This window comes from Malus sylvestris, chromosome 5 (assembly GCF_916048215.2).
Source record: "Malus sylvestris chromosome 5, drMalSylv7.2, whole genome shotgun sequence".
In the NCBI taxonomy this organism is placed as follows: Eukaryota; Viridiplantae; Streptophyta; class Magnoliopsida; order Rosales; family Rosaceae; genus Malus; species Malus sylvestris.
In genome coordinates, this window is record NC_062264.1 from 44,620,386 (window position 1) to 44,635,367 (window position 14,982).

Sequence of the window (14,982 nt, forward strand, 5' to 3'; positions counted from 1 at the left end):
TGCAGGTCAAGCAGATTTGTCGTCATTCTCAAGCAATCCGGGAGAACCACTTTCCGATTCTGTAAACAAGTCACGATAAAAACATTAGACGGAGACACAGAAAAAACAGTGCATACGTCCGTGCACGATTTATTTATTTATTTTTTTTTTTGGTTACAATGGACGGAATGAAATCCTTTAACTTAGCCTAATCCTAACCCATATTTCCACTCACCCTCACCACTTGGGCTACTGCTAAGCACTTTATAAGCTTAAGTTTTTCTTCAAGGAATCAAAGGGTATGACTTCACTTCGCAGTGTACATTAAATGATTTCACATTAAATGATTTCACTTCACAGACAAACAAGATATACTGTGCAGATCATCTAGGACTTTTAGTCACGCAAGAGTACAGAAACAGACTCAATTATAAGAGAAATAAAAAGAATAGAAGTTTGATAACTATGCAAGCAAAAGAGCCTGCATCATTATCGAGCTTGAAATTTAGTTATTGTCAAGTCGTTTATAGAACATGATTCCTTCGAAACTGATGGATCAGCATTACTGCAGGGTTTGCTTCTGAATACAAACGCAGGCTGCTTAGGACCTGGAGGAGATGCTTCGCCACTCAACATGAAAACAACAGCTGCCATGGTTGGGCGGTCCTCTGGATCTTCTTGCACACACAAAAGGCCAACCTGAATGCATCTCACGACTTCCTCGGACTGATATGACTCTAATGACGAATCCACAATTTCTAAGGCTCTGTCTTCTCTCCACAGCTGCCAAACCTGCAGTTGACAGTATTTCATTTGAGACGAGGCATGAAAAAGTACGAGGGGTAGATTGCAACAAAAATTTGTGTTTTTTACATGTCCTATCAAGTTCATGGAATGATCCTCCTGATATAAACCGTTGTTTTTCTTGCTGCTTACAATCTCCAATAATATGATCCCAAAACTAAAGACATCCGACTTTGTTGAAAATCTCCCAAACACTGCATACTCTGGTGACATATAGCCACTGCATATGATGAAAAGAAAATGTTAAAGCCAAATAATTGTTTATAGTTAAATTGATTATGTAATGTGAATATTTGGTGATTCATTCCATCAATAAATGTTTGAGCACAAGTAAAATTCTTACTATGTTCCAACAATTCTGTTGGTCTTGTCCTGCAGTTGGTCCCCCTGGAATATTCTTGCCATTCCGAAATCTGAAATTTTCGGGTTCATCTCAGCATCTAGAAGAATATTGCTGGTTTTTAGATCCCTATGGATAATCCTAACTCTTGAGTCCTGGTGAAGATACAGAATCCCACGAGCAACCCCGTTGATGATTTCAAAACGCTTATCCCACTCCAACAAGGACCTTCTTCTGTGATCTGCACAATATATTTCTCTTTATGTAAATACATGTTATATATCTCACTATGAAGCTTCGAGTATATTCGACATCATTTTAGAAACAGTATGAACAAAGAATCTTTTGCTATAGACATACCAAAAAGAAAGTAGTCCAAACTTTTGTTTGGCAAGTGTTCCAGGACTAATATCCTTTCTTCTCCCTTTACACAACAGCCTAAAAGTTTCACCAGATTCCTGTGTTGAAGTCTCGCTATCAGCGCAACTTCATTTTTGAATTCTTTAACCCCTTGTCCTGAAGTTCTTGACAATCTTTTCACAGCAATAATCTGACCATTTGGTACCTGGCCCTGAAGCAATGAATCAGTATTACTATTACTAATAGGCCTTCATGCTTTAAAATGACCAAAAAAAAAAAAAAAAACAGTCGGAGACTTGAAAAAACAGAACAAAATTATACTGCTCAAAAGAAATCATACAGTTATAAATTGTGCAGGACTTCTAAATTGGGATTTACCTTATAAACAGTGCCAAAACCCCCTTGGCCAAGTTTATTAACGAGCGAGAAGTTGTCTGTGGCCACTAGTATGGTGCTCAGGTCGAAATATTGCAACTCAGGGTGTCTCCTAGTTTCCTCAAGTTCATCTACCTCCACGTAGTCTGTGCTATCACATAAACCAATTGTATACATTCATTTAGATGAAATCGCATTGCTTTTATTTAGATCAAACCGTTAAACAATTCAGAGGGGACAACTAGTTCTCATACCTTTTGTTTTGCTCTTTTTCTTATGCCGCCAGCAGGCAAACACAATGATTAGTACCAATGCCACCAGTACCGAAACTATTGGAATAACCAGAGCGCCCCTCCGTCTCAAAAAAACTTTTGATTTGCTGGTATGCTTACCTACACATTCGAGTTGGACAAAGGATTAGAAAACCATGACAAACAGAACTAGTAAGGACACCTAACCAGACCAGCAAAATCACTACCTAATTCGATTTTGTCCACGCGAACATATAAGTCTCCTCCCAACTCTGTGCGCACTAAAATGTCCATCAAATCATCGTACCATGTCATGCAATCAATCCGCCCTTCCGACCCTATGCTCATATACGCAGTGCATGAACAATTGTTTAAGCACGCTTGCTCACACTCTTTATCACTCATGCTTTTAACCAACCGTGCTTCTATCGATGCATCTGGATCTTTCACTCTTTGAACCGTCACGAACCCGTCCCCATTCCCACATTTCAACCCCCCAATTCGCTTACTCACGCACCCATCCGACCCATTTCTCTGATTCCAATCATTTACAGATTTCGGATCATACCCAGGTAAACACTCACACTCAAACAGATTAACATTGTCAGGGCTACATATGCTGTTAGCACCACACTGTCCGTACTTGTCACACCGATATTTTGGTGCAGCGAAAGTTTCCTCCCACTGATCATCAGCATCACTCCATTTCAGCTGCTGAAACAATCCATAATCCCTCAACACCGCTCGTGCTACAGAACCGTTTTCCCTCGGAGTAAAATAATCGTACATTTCCTCATCATTGTTTACAAAATTCGGCCACACGCCGGGATCAGCTCTCCAATACTTGCTCAAACCCTTAAACACAACAATTAGAGGGGTGGCGGTTGAATTGGAAACTATCCTGAAACTGTAGTCCCCGGTTCCAGGGTTGTTTTCGGAAATCCAAGATGTCAATTTCAATTCCAACCCACTTTTCCAATTGAACCCAATTTTCATTCCTGGAAGTAAAGTGTCAGTTGGGTAATCAAAACTCTGCCAAATAAAGCTCTCACTTTTATTTTCCTGGAAAAGCACTAAATTTCCAGAATCTAAAAGCTGAGCTACAAAAGTGCTTCTGGTTTGGACATGGACAGACACATTCGTTGACCAAATCAAAATATTCCCAGCAGCAGAGAGAACCAGATTTCCGTACCTGTTAATTGCTAGAACTCCGGAACTATCGTTGACGGGGGTGTCTCTGTTTGCCACCCAAACAACTGTTTTTTGAGGTTGATCTGCATACCAGATACCGACGTACGTGGAACTACTGGAGTTGTCGGGGCTGAAGAATCCCAACTCAAATTTTCTGTCTTTGGAGACTAGAGTGTCGCCGTCTTTGAGCTGTTGGTTGAGTGCTATGGTGTCAATGGATGTGCAGAATGGCATAAGGAGGAGGAAGAACAGAAACAGAGGCTTGAAGAATAACATTTTTCTGCTGGGGATTTGGGATTTCGCATCTACGATGAATTTCTGCTGCTTATTTGAGTGGACTAGTTTACCCGGCAACTGGCAAGCATGGCTCGAGTCAAAGAGACTTTGGATGTTGACAGTCATATCAGTTTCGTCGAAGAATAATCGGCTGGAGTTTTGTGCTTCAATAGGTTTTATATTAGGTTTGTCTCTAACACTAGTAATTAGGATTTGAATGAGAATTAAGGCTTGGGATTTCTGGTTGTGTTCTCCAACATAATCATCTGTTGATTATATTGTAGTGCCCTCGTTTTGAATAAGTTGACATTCAGAACCGACACAATTCAAATGACACCGCCATCTAATAATGTCCCTCAGTACTCGCCTCTTGTGTTTCATAATGTCACTCGACTTAGAGCTTATTCTAATTCCCACAATTTTATCGTTATTTGACTCAAATGTTATATTGACTATAAGATAGAATTTCTCCTTTGACTACCAAAACGAACATAAGGTAATGTGCGTTTAAACGATTTAAACCATTTGAGATTAATAATCCTTAAATATTAGGTGATAAGCATTGGGCTACGCAACTTATAGTTCAAGTAATTAAGAACGTATATCAATACACGATGACTTTCTATTTCATCACCTCCCTCGTATATATTTCATATTTTCGGAACTATGGATATAGGTCTAGCAAGTTATTGGACCGAAACCAGAGCAACCGATAGATTTGTCAACTATGGGCCGACTTTTCGAATGGGTAGTAGCTTTTGTTTTTGAGTCTGAAAGGATTTGGGCTTCAGGCCGTGTGCCACCATTTTCTCCAACAAAACAAATAAAACCACAATAAAAAGGAAAATTACTCATGAAGGTGTGATGTCACATCAAAAAATTACTCATGTGGAGGGTTCATACTACAAATCAAATCTTTTGTATATCAAGTTTCCATGATATGTAAATGAATAACACTAATGTGCAAGTAAAATCGCCTGCATCGTTATCGAGCATCGAATTTAGTTATTATAAGTCGTTGATAGAACATGATCCTTTTGGAACTGATAGATCAGCAGCATCGCCGCATGAATTGTTTCTCAAAACCAATGCACACTACTGAGGAGATGGAGGAGATGCTTCGCGGCTCAACATAAAAACAACAACTAACATGGATGGTCTCTTCTTCGACACACAAGAGGCCAACTTGAATGCATCTCATGACTTCGTCAGGCGCGAATGACTATCCACAAATTTTAAGGCTCTGTGTTCATGCCACAGCTGCCAACATTAGACGGAGACAGAGAAAAACAGTGCATACGTCCGTGCATGATTTATTATTTTTTTTGTTACAATGGACGGAATGAAATCCTTTAACTTGGCCTAATCCTAACCCATATTTCCACTCACCCGCACCAATTGGGCTACTGCTAAGCACTTTATATGCTTTAAGTTTTTCTTCAAAAGGTATGACTTCACTTCGCAGTGTACATTATATGATTACACTTCACAGACAAACAAGATTGACTGTGTAGATCATCTAGGACTTTTAGTCAAATAATAGTTTATAGTTTATAGTTAAATAAATGTTAAGTGCTATGGCGTCAATGGATGTGCAGAGTGGCATGAGGAGGAGGAAGAGCAGAAACAGAGGCTTGAAGAATAACATTTTTCTTCTGGGGATTTGGGATTTCGCATCCACGATGAAGAATTATCCTGATATTTATCTTTTTCTCTTGGAATTTCTGCTGCTTATTGAGTAGAGTAGTTTACCCGGCAACTGGAAAAATTGCAATTTGGGGTGTCTCCTAGTTTCTTCAATTTATTTAATTATTGAATAAATTGTAGTAATGGTCCCTTAACTTTAATCGAATTGGAGCAATGATCTCTCAACTAAAAATTCATTACCATTGGTCCCTTAACTTATCAAAATGTGTAGCTATAGTCATTTTCATCAATTTCGTCAAAATTTTGTCAAAATAAGTTATGTTGGAATGACTATTTATACAATTAAGATCCCTCAACTCATCAAAGTGTGTAATTATGGTCATTTTCGTCAACTACATCAAAATTTTTGTTAAAACGAGTTATGTTGGAATGACCATTGCTACAATTGGGTTAAAGTTAAGGGACCATTTCTCCAGTTGAATTAAAGTTGAGAGACCAATGATAATGAGTTTTTAGTTGAGGAACCATAACTGCACGTTTTGATGAGTTGGGGGCAAGGTATAAAATATCGATGATATCAGAAATATCAGTAATCTAAAAACAAGGAAATTTCAATGGAAATATCAGGATATTATCGATATCGATAAAAATTAAATAAAAATCACAGAAATTGTAAGAAAAACTTGTAAATTTTTATTGAAACTTTGTACGATGTTTATTTAGTCAATTATCTATTAGTTTATCACAAAAAATTGGAAGAAAATGCATTGCATGATAGATATAACTGATTTAAGTTGATTATATAGCGAGCTGACAAACATTGTGCGTGTAGAAAATATGTAAATTAATGAAAGAAGTTTAAACACACCATAATCATTTATATATAATGAATTAGTAAAATATTTTACACTTTATACATTGCATGGTAAGATATATGAGTGACTTAGCAAGGTCTAAAATATCGATGATATCGGAAATATCGAAGTCTAAAAAAATATCGGTAGTCCAAAAACACGAAAATTTCGATGGAAATATCGGGATATTATGAATATTTTAGACCATGGTTGGGGAACCAATGGTAATGAATTTTTAGTTGAATGACCATTGTTTTAATTAAGTTAAAGTTAAGGGATCATAACTACAATTGACTTTGGTACCTATACATTGACAATGTTGGTAATGTTGGTTATGTGATCATAGCAAGTTCGAAAAAATGGAAAGACTAAGGAGAACAATATAACAAAAATAAATAAAATCAGAATTATTGCAACAAGAAAGATACTTCAATATCTCAAAATTTCTACGTCATCTGAGCTCAAACTCCCAATCGCTTAGACCGGATCCGTATTCACATTATTGCTTAAAAATTCGTGTTCTGGTTGCCTACGCATGTATAGAAATCGCACATTGCTTTCTAACGCATTGCCGGTATGTCATACAGAGGCCAACAAATGCTGCAGTATATAACAATTAACTAAACCGTGACATGCCAAGAGTATAGAAACAGACTCAATGGGAATAAAAAGAATAGAAGTTTGATAACTATGCAAGCAAAAGAACCTGCATCATTATCGAGCTTGAAATTTAGTTATTGTCAAGTTGTTTATAGAACATGATTCGTTCGAAACTGATGGATCAGCATTACTACGAGATTTTTTTCTGAAGACAAATGCAGGCTGCTTAGGAGCTGGAGGAGATGTTTCGCCACTCAACATGAAAACAATGGCTGCCATGGTTGGGCGGTCCGCTGAATCTTCTTGCACACACAAAAGCCCAACCTGAATGCATCTCATGACTTCCTCGGACTGATATGACTCTAATGACGAATCCACAACTTCTAAAGCTCTGTCTTCTCTCCACAGCTGCCAAACCTGCAGTTTACAGTAATTCGTATGAAACCAGGCACGAAAAAAGTAGGAGGGGTAGCTTGCAACCAAAATTTGTGTTTTTTACATGTCCTATCAAATTCAAGGAATGATCCTCCTGATATAAACCGTTGTTTTTCTTGCCGCTTACAATCTCCAACAATATGATCCCGAAACTAAAGACATCCGACTTTGTTGAAAATCTCCCAAACATTGCATACTCTGGTGACATATAGCCACTGCATATGATAAAAAGAAAGAGTTGAAGCCAAATAAATAATAATAGTATTATAGTTAAATTGAATGTATGATGTGAATATTTGGTTATTCATTGCATCAATAAATGTTTGAGCATAAGTAAATTCTTACTATGTTCCAACAATTCTGTTGGTCTTATCCTGCAGTTGGTCCCCCTGGAATATTCTTGCCATGCCGAAATCTGAAATTTTCGGGTTCATCTCAGCATCTAAAAGAATATTGCTGGTTTTTAGATCCCTATGGATAATCCTAACTCTTGAGTCCTGATGAAGATACAGAATCCCACGAACAACCCCATTGAAATTCTTCTCCATTTATACAACAGCCCAAAAGTTTCACCAGATTCCTGTGTTGAAGTCTTGCTATCAACACAACTTCATTTTTGAATTCTTCGACCCCTTGTCCTGAAGTTCTTGACAATCTTTTTACAGCAATAATCTGACCATTTGGCAAGTGGCCCTGAAGTAACGAATCAGTATTACTATTAGGCTTTCATGCTTTAAAACAAAAAAACAAAAAAAAAAAAGTCAGAGACTTGAAGAAACAGAACAAAATTATTGTATACTGCTTAGAAGAAATCATTCAATTGTAAAATGTGTAGGACTTCTGAATTGGGATTTACCTTATAAACAATGCCAAAACCGCCTTGGCCGAGTTTGTTAATGGGTGAGAAGTTATCTGTGGCTGCTATTATGGTGCTCAGACTGAAATATTGCGACTCAGGGTGTCTCTTAGCTTCCTCAAGTTCATCTACCTCCGCATAGTCTGTGCGTGCTATCACATGAACCAATTGTAGACATTCATTTAGATGAAATCGCATTGCTTTTATTTAGATCAAACCGTTAAACAATTCAGAGGGGATGACTACTTCTCATACCTCTTGTTTTACTCTTTCTCTTATGCTGCCAGTAGGCAAACACAATGATTAGTACCAATGCCAGCAGTACCGAAACTATTGGAATAGCCAGAGCACCCCTCCGTCTCAAAAAACCTTTTGATTTACTGGTATGCTTAGCTACACATTCAAGTCGGACAAAGGATTAGGAAACTATGAAAAACAGAACTAGTAAGGACACCTAACCAGACCGGCAAAATCACTACCTAATTCAATTTTGTCCACGCGAACATATAAATCTCGTCCCAACTCTGTGCGCCCTACAATGTCCATCAAATCATCATGCCATGTCATGCAATCAAGCCGCCCTTCCCACTCTATGCTCATATACGCAGTGCACGAACAATTGTTTAAGCACGCCTGCTCACACTCTTTAGCACTCATGCTTCTGACCAACCGTGCTTCTATCGATGCATCTGGATCTTTCACTCTTTGAACCGTCACGAACCCGTCCCCATTTTCACATTTCAACCCCCCAATTCGCTTACTCACGCACCCATCTGACCCATTTCTCCGATTCCAATCATTCACAGATTTCGGTTCATACCCAGGTAAGCACTCACACTGAAACGCATTAAAATTGTCAGGGCTACATCTGCTGTTAGCACCACACTGTCCGTACTTGTCACACCGATATTTTGGTGCAGCCCAATATTCCTCCCAATGATCATCAGCATCATTCCATTTCAGTTGTTGATACAATCCATAATCCCTCAACACCGATCGTGCTACAGAGTCGCTATCATTCGGAACAAAATAATAGGACATTTCCTCATCATTGCTCACAAAAGTCGGCCACGGCCCGGGATCAGATCTCCAATACTTGCTCGAACCCTTAAACACAACAATTAGAGGGGTGGCAGTTGAATTGGGAACTACCCTAAAACTGTAGTCCCCGGTTCCAGGGTCCTTTTCGGAATTCCAAGATGTCAATTTCCATTCCAACCCAGTTTTCCAATTGAACCCAATTTTCATTCCTGGAAGTAAAGTGTCAGTTGGGTAATCAAAACTCTGCCAAATAAAGCTCTCACTTTTATTTTCTTGGAAAACCACTAAATTTCCGGAATCTAAAAGCTGAGCTACAAAAGTGCTTCTGGTTTGGACATGGACAGACGCATCCGTGGACCAAATGGAAATGTTCCCAGCAGCAGAAAGAACCAGAATTCCGTACCTGTTAATTGCTAGAACTCCAGAACTATCGTTGATGGGCTTGTCCCTGTTTGCCACCCAAACAACTGTTTTTTCAGGTTGATTTGCATACCAGATTCCGACGTACCTGGAACTACTAGAGTTGTCGGGCCCGAAGAATCCCAACTCAAATTTTCTGTCTTTGGAGACTATAGAGTCGCCGTCTTTGAGCTGTTGGTTGAGTGTTATGGTGTCAATGGATGCGCAGAGTGGCGAGAGGAGGAGGAAGAACAGAAACAGAGGTTTGAAGAACATTTCCCTTCTGGGGATACGGGATGCGCAGAGTGGCGAGAGGAGGAGGAACAACAGAAACAGAGTTTTGAAGAACAACATTTCTCTTCTGGGGATTCGGGATTTCGCATCCACGATGAAGAATTGTCGCTGATGTTTATGTTTTTCTGTTGGAATTTCTGTGGTTGTTTGAATAATTTGGCCGGCAACCGGCAAGCTCGAATCAAATCAAGGAGAGTTGGATGTTGACAGTTAAATTGCTAATCAGTTGCGTCAAAGTTGATTATTGACTTTTTCTTCAATAATACTTTGACTCTGAAAAATAGTAAGATCTCCAACTCAAAATTCTTTGTTTTCGAATTACAGGATTTTGTAGAAACTCTTAAGATAATAGAAACTCCTAGGAACTTCTACTCACTACTCAAAACCATAGACCACTATGAATCATTATGTAAAGATCATCTTCGTAAAAAATGAATTAAAAATAGGGAACTTTAACGAAAAGCATCCGGTACTGTTCACTTTAACGAAAAACCACATTTTTACACTAAAAAGTCAATCCTGGTACTATTCACTTTACCTTTTATTTTGTTCTTATCATTAAAACTCAAAGTTTTCAAACCATTTTCATTAGTTTTCCTTTAAAAATAAGTTCGTTTAGTCAATTTATTGTAGGAAATACATAGACAGTTTCTAATACTTTTACCAATCTCGTTCATCTGTTTTTATACATTTTAATGACTAAACAACTTTAATAAATTGCTTTTTTGTAAAGACAATCTTTATAAAGTTATTTATAAAAATAATGATTTCGATTTTAAACATGAAATTCTATAACTCAGCCACAAACAATTTTGAATAGAAAATCATACTTATCCTTTAAGTAGCCAAATATTATTCGTTTTTCTTATGATGTTCCAATGACTCTGTTGGTCTTATCCTGCAGTTGATCTCCATTGAAAATTATTGCCATACCGAAATCTAAAATTTTCAGGTTCATCTTAGCATCTAGAAGAGCATTGCTGGTTTTTAAATCCCTATGCATAATTCTAAGTCTTGAGTCCTGATGAAGATACAGAATTTCACGAGGAACCCCGTTGGTGATTTCAAAGCGTTTTTTTTCAATCCAACAAGGACCCTTTTCTGTGATCTGCATTGAGACGAGAGGTTTGGTTTTTATGTAATCATCATGTAGTATATTTTAGCAGAGACTTCAAATATATGCTTCTTTACTTTTGGACATACCAAAAGGGTGGTGTAGGGCTGGATTCAGTTCAAATCAGTTCGGTTTTTTACCAAAATCGAAACCGAATCAAAATTTCGGTTCGGTTAATTTTTTTTCGGTTCGATTTTTTCATAAAATTATTTTATTTTTTTAATCTGGATATTGACATGTTATTTAGCTGCCCTAAAATCATTCCTAAAAATATAATAACGTTTAGACCTTAAACTTGATAAAATAGGGTGATAAATATTACTGAAACCTAGCTACTAGAACAAATGAATATCTAATCAAGCCATTTTCATGACTACCTGGAACAGTAGGCTCTTATTCCGTGTATGCAAGAAAAACCATCATCATGGCATGGCATCCATCCAAGCAGAGAACACTCATCAACCTGTGATTTATAAATTCTCTCCGAGAAGCTTATGGTTTTCGTTGCAGTATTCGTGGGTGGGTTGGTTATATATTGGATAGGAGATCAATGAGCTGGGAAAGGAATATATGCCTATTATCATCCTAATGATTGTTACTTGTTGCAGATTTGCTATACATAGAGAAATACATATCCAATGCAAAACAATATTTGAAATGTGGCATGCATATAGTACAGTTTACTCTTGTTTTCTAGTTCCATCTTGTTTTATTTATTTATTTATTTTTAAATCTGGATATTGGTAAATAAACAATATTTTGGGCTTAAGGTTTGGGTTTAGAGTTTCTAAAGGCTTTGTTTTTAATATTTTTGGCTTAAAGTTTGGCAACACATTGGGCTTAGCATATTGGACTTACAAATTGGGTTTAGAAAATAATACCCAAAACAGATAATTAAATATAAAAAATATTAATTTAATTAATTTGGTTCTGTTCGGTTTCTAGACCATTGAAACCAAAAGAATTTGGTTCGGCTCAGTTTTCGGTTTTCGATTTTTTGAACTCACCCCTAGGGTGGTGCTCTTCCACACACCCATCTTTCATTTCACACTTAATATTGTATTTTGATTTTCTTCAATTCATTCGATTCAATGAGCGGAAATTGAGACAGGTGTTTGGGAGGTAAAAAGAGATGTGGATAGGCAACTATTTAAGGGCTAACATCATTTCTTCCCCTTTATACAATAGCCTAAAAGTTTTCACAACATTCCTGTGTTGAAGTTTTGCTATCAACGCAACTTCATTTTTGAATTCTTCCCACGCTATGATAAGTTATTCAGAGCATGGTTACAACAAAAACATAAGATGTGAGAAACCTTAGTTTCTCATCCATTCACGGATGGACGTTAATACAAACTAAAAAGGACATGAGGGAGTGATTTTACTTAGTAGGAGCTTATTAGGGCTCTCGCAAGTTAACTTGAAGCCAAGATCTCTGCCCCTAAGTCTGGTAGTATAGCGTACTGGTGGTAAGTAGTGTAAGCGGAAAATGTAACCATACACTAGTCCTAGCTGGTGTAAGACGAATGGACATATCCAAGGTAAGGACAAGCTGAATATACTGCAACATAAAACATACATGTGTAAGTTGAATGTTATGTCCGTAGTATGAAAGCTAAATATAAATCATACACGTGTAAATTGAATGTCATGTCATTTAAAGAAATCACAAGGGTTGATGCTACATATGGCACTAAAATCCATATAAACTCATAATCCTCACTCTCCCGGGCTAATAATCTGCTTCAAGCCATCGGTAGTTACTCACATCACATGAGGAGTTTGGATTTTTATGTGTTTATTTTGTCAACAGCTTCTGTCTAGACTATTCAACCATGGGGACCTAGACACCTAGGCTGAGCATGGCGTCACCTTTTAAGCAAATGGTGCCCAAAAAAGGACTTTGATTGTCCGCTCTCCCCATCTCATTCTTCTCTCATCTCTCTTATTTGAACAGTTACGGTTAAATTACGTCAACATTTTATGTTCTTAATGTTTTTTGTCTTATTAGAGGTCGCACTTGGTGCGATGGCAAGTGCCTTCGCCCATGAGCGGTAGGTCTCGGGTTCGAGACTTGGGAGCAGCCTCTCCATAAATGGGGGTAAGGCTAGCCGACATTCACCTCTCCCATACCCTGCGTAAAGCGGGAGCTTTGTGCACTGGGTACGACCTTTTTTAATGTTTTTTGTCTTATTATTTCTATAAAAAAATCAATATAAAATGTTAACGTGACTTAACTGTGACCGTTCAAATCGGAAGGGATGAGATGGGGAGAGCATACAATCCAGGTCCCCCCCCAAAAAGGCATATGATATGACCTTCCTGAGATCGTACTTGCAATAGGAATAGAATTCTCTTCTTTCTTAATCTTTCTCATTTTCTATTTCTTCTTATTTAAACGGTTATAATTATGTTACGTTTACATCTTGTTTTAAATTTTTTTATATAAAGAATAAAATAAAAAGAAAAGTATGAGAGGAAAAAAATGAGAAGAGAGAATGAAAGAGGAGAAAGAATCATACACCTTTGCAAAAATCATATCTTAAGAGTCAGCTAATTAAAATAAGAGAGGTTGTCACTGAAAACGTGAGAGATGATTCCGTGCGGACACTTGTATAGGCCATAAAAGTTAAAAGGGTGTAGGAAATGTGGGGTTGGCGTGAAAAGGTAGACGATTGACGTGAGTTAGAAAGTTCAGAGTCAGGCTAAAGATTTTCTCTCTTTTTCAAGAAAAAAATAGTTTTTCTTTGTATAAAAAATAACAACGATTCCATCAAAGCATAAACGGGCATTAAGAAGCTATTAGCTATTAATTAATTTCAATAATATATTCTCATATGCTCCACTGAGCACGGTATGTTCATATTTGGGATCTTTGCTCTAGAAAGTGAAATGTGAAAGGACAAGGATTGTCTGCCATTCCACTTCTGATGTTCTCCCGTGTCCTCTTATTTGTGTGGTCACGGTTAAGCTACGATAATATTTTATATTATTTATTTTTGTCTTATTATCTCTATAAAAAAATAATATAAAATGTTAAAGTGACTTAACCGTGACCACATAAAATAGGAGGACACAGAAGGATACCAAAAGTAGGAGGGTAGACAATCCTTGTCCAATGTGAAATGGAGAACCGACCTTGACTGTGGTTTAAGACTTATTGTCCTCATCATATTTTAAAAGTCGCACGCCCACCATTAGCAACCAGCCACCAGCAATAACATGTATATTATAAAGGAATTTAGTATTTTTAGCTTATTGACTAAACAACGTGCATTTGCCAATGGCCTAATTAGTGCTAGAGTTGTTGGGAGTTGGGACATCTCTAATTTCTTTTGGGGAAATTTCCAAAGTGGATTTTTTGAGGCTGTAAAAACACTAGTCCTAGCGAGTGATGGGCCATGGTGTCAATTTCTTCTAAAATTTGGTCTGAACCTGATGAGGTCAACCTTCATGCCTGACCAAGTCCAATTTTCATCTTGCCCAACATTTCTAGAAATGCAGTAATTTTACTTTCCTCTATGTGACATTTTTGTCTTTTGGACATAAAATTTGTACCAAATAGGAGAAATTCATAACGAAATTTTGTCCCACACAGAAAATTTCCTCTAAAAATGATTTACTTAAGATTCGATTGTTAGCTATTTCATTTTTAGTTTTTTATTTTTTATTTTTTATATTTTTTTTAGCGCTAGCGATGGAGCAAAAAAAATAAGAGAAAGGGAAGTGGTGGGAAGGAAGAGGAAGGAATAGAAGAGATTATATAAAACAAAAACCTGAAGGTGAAAACAAAAATCTTTTGCATATTTTGTTTTGATTTTCATTTGGTTAAATCATCCCATACACATTTGCTCCAACAAAAACCTAAAGGTGAAAACAAAGATCCTATGCATTTTTTGTTTTAATTTTCATTTGGTTAAATCATCCCAGACACATTTGCTCCGTATACTTTTTCTTTATCAGCATAGAAAATGGAAAATAAAAATAAAACATGAAAACAGAATTGTCATCAAAGGAACCCTTGATTAGCTTAGTTCTCCTCACAAATTAAAATGTTATAGTGAAAAAAAAAAAAACATTTACGATTCACACTATATACAAAAATCCCTCACATACAGTGTAATAACAACCAGATCGTAACAGTTTAGATTGCTAAGTCTTTTTTC

At 37.1% G+C, this 14,982-nt stretch overlaps 1 pseudogene; it reads right to left on the reverse strand.

Moving 5' to 3' along the window:
• Window positions 1–99: 99 nt before the first annotated feature.
• On the reverse strand, window positions 100–10,048 carry LOC126622953 (uncharacterized; annotated as a pseudogene).
• Between the last annotated feature and the right edge of the window lie 4,934 nt (window positions 10,049–14,982).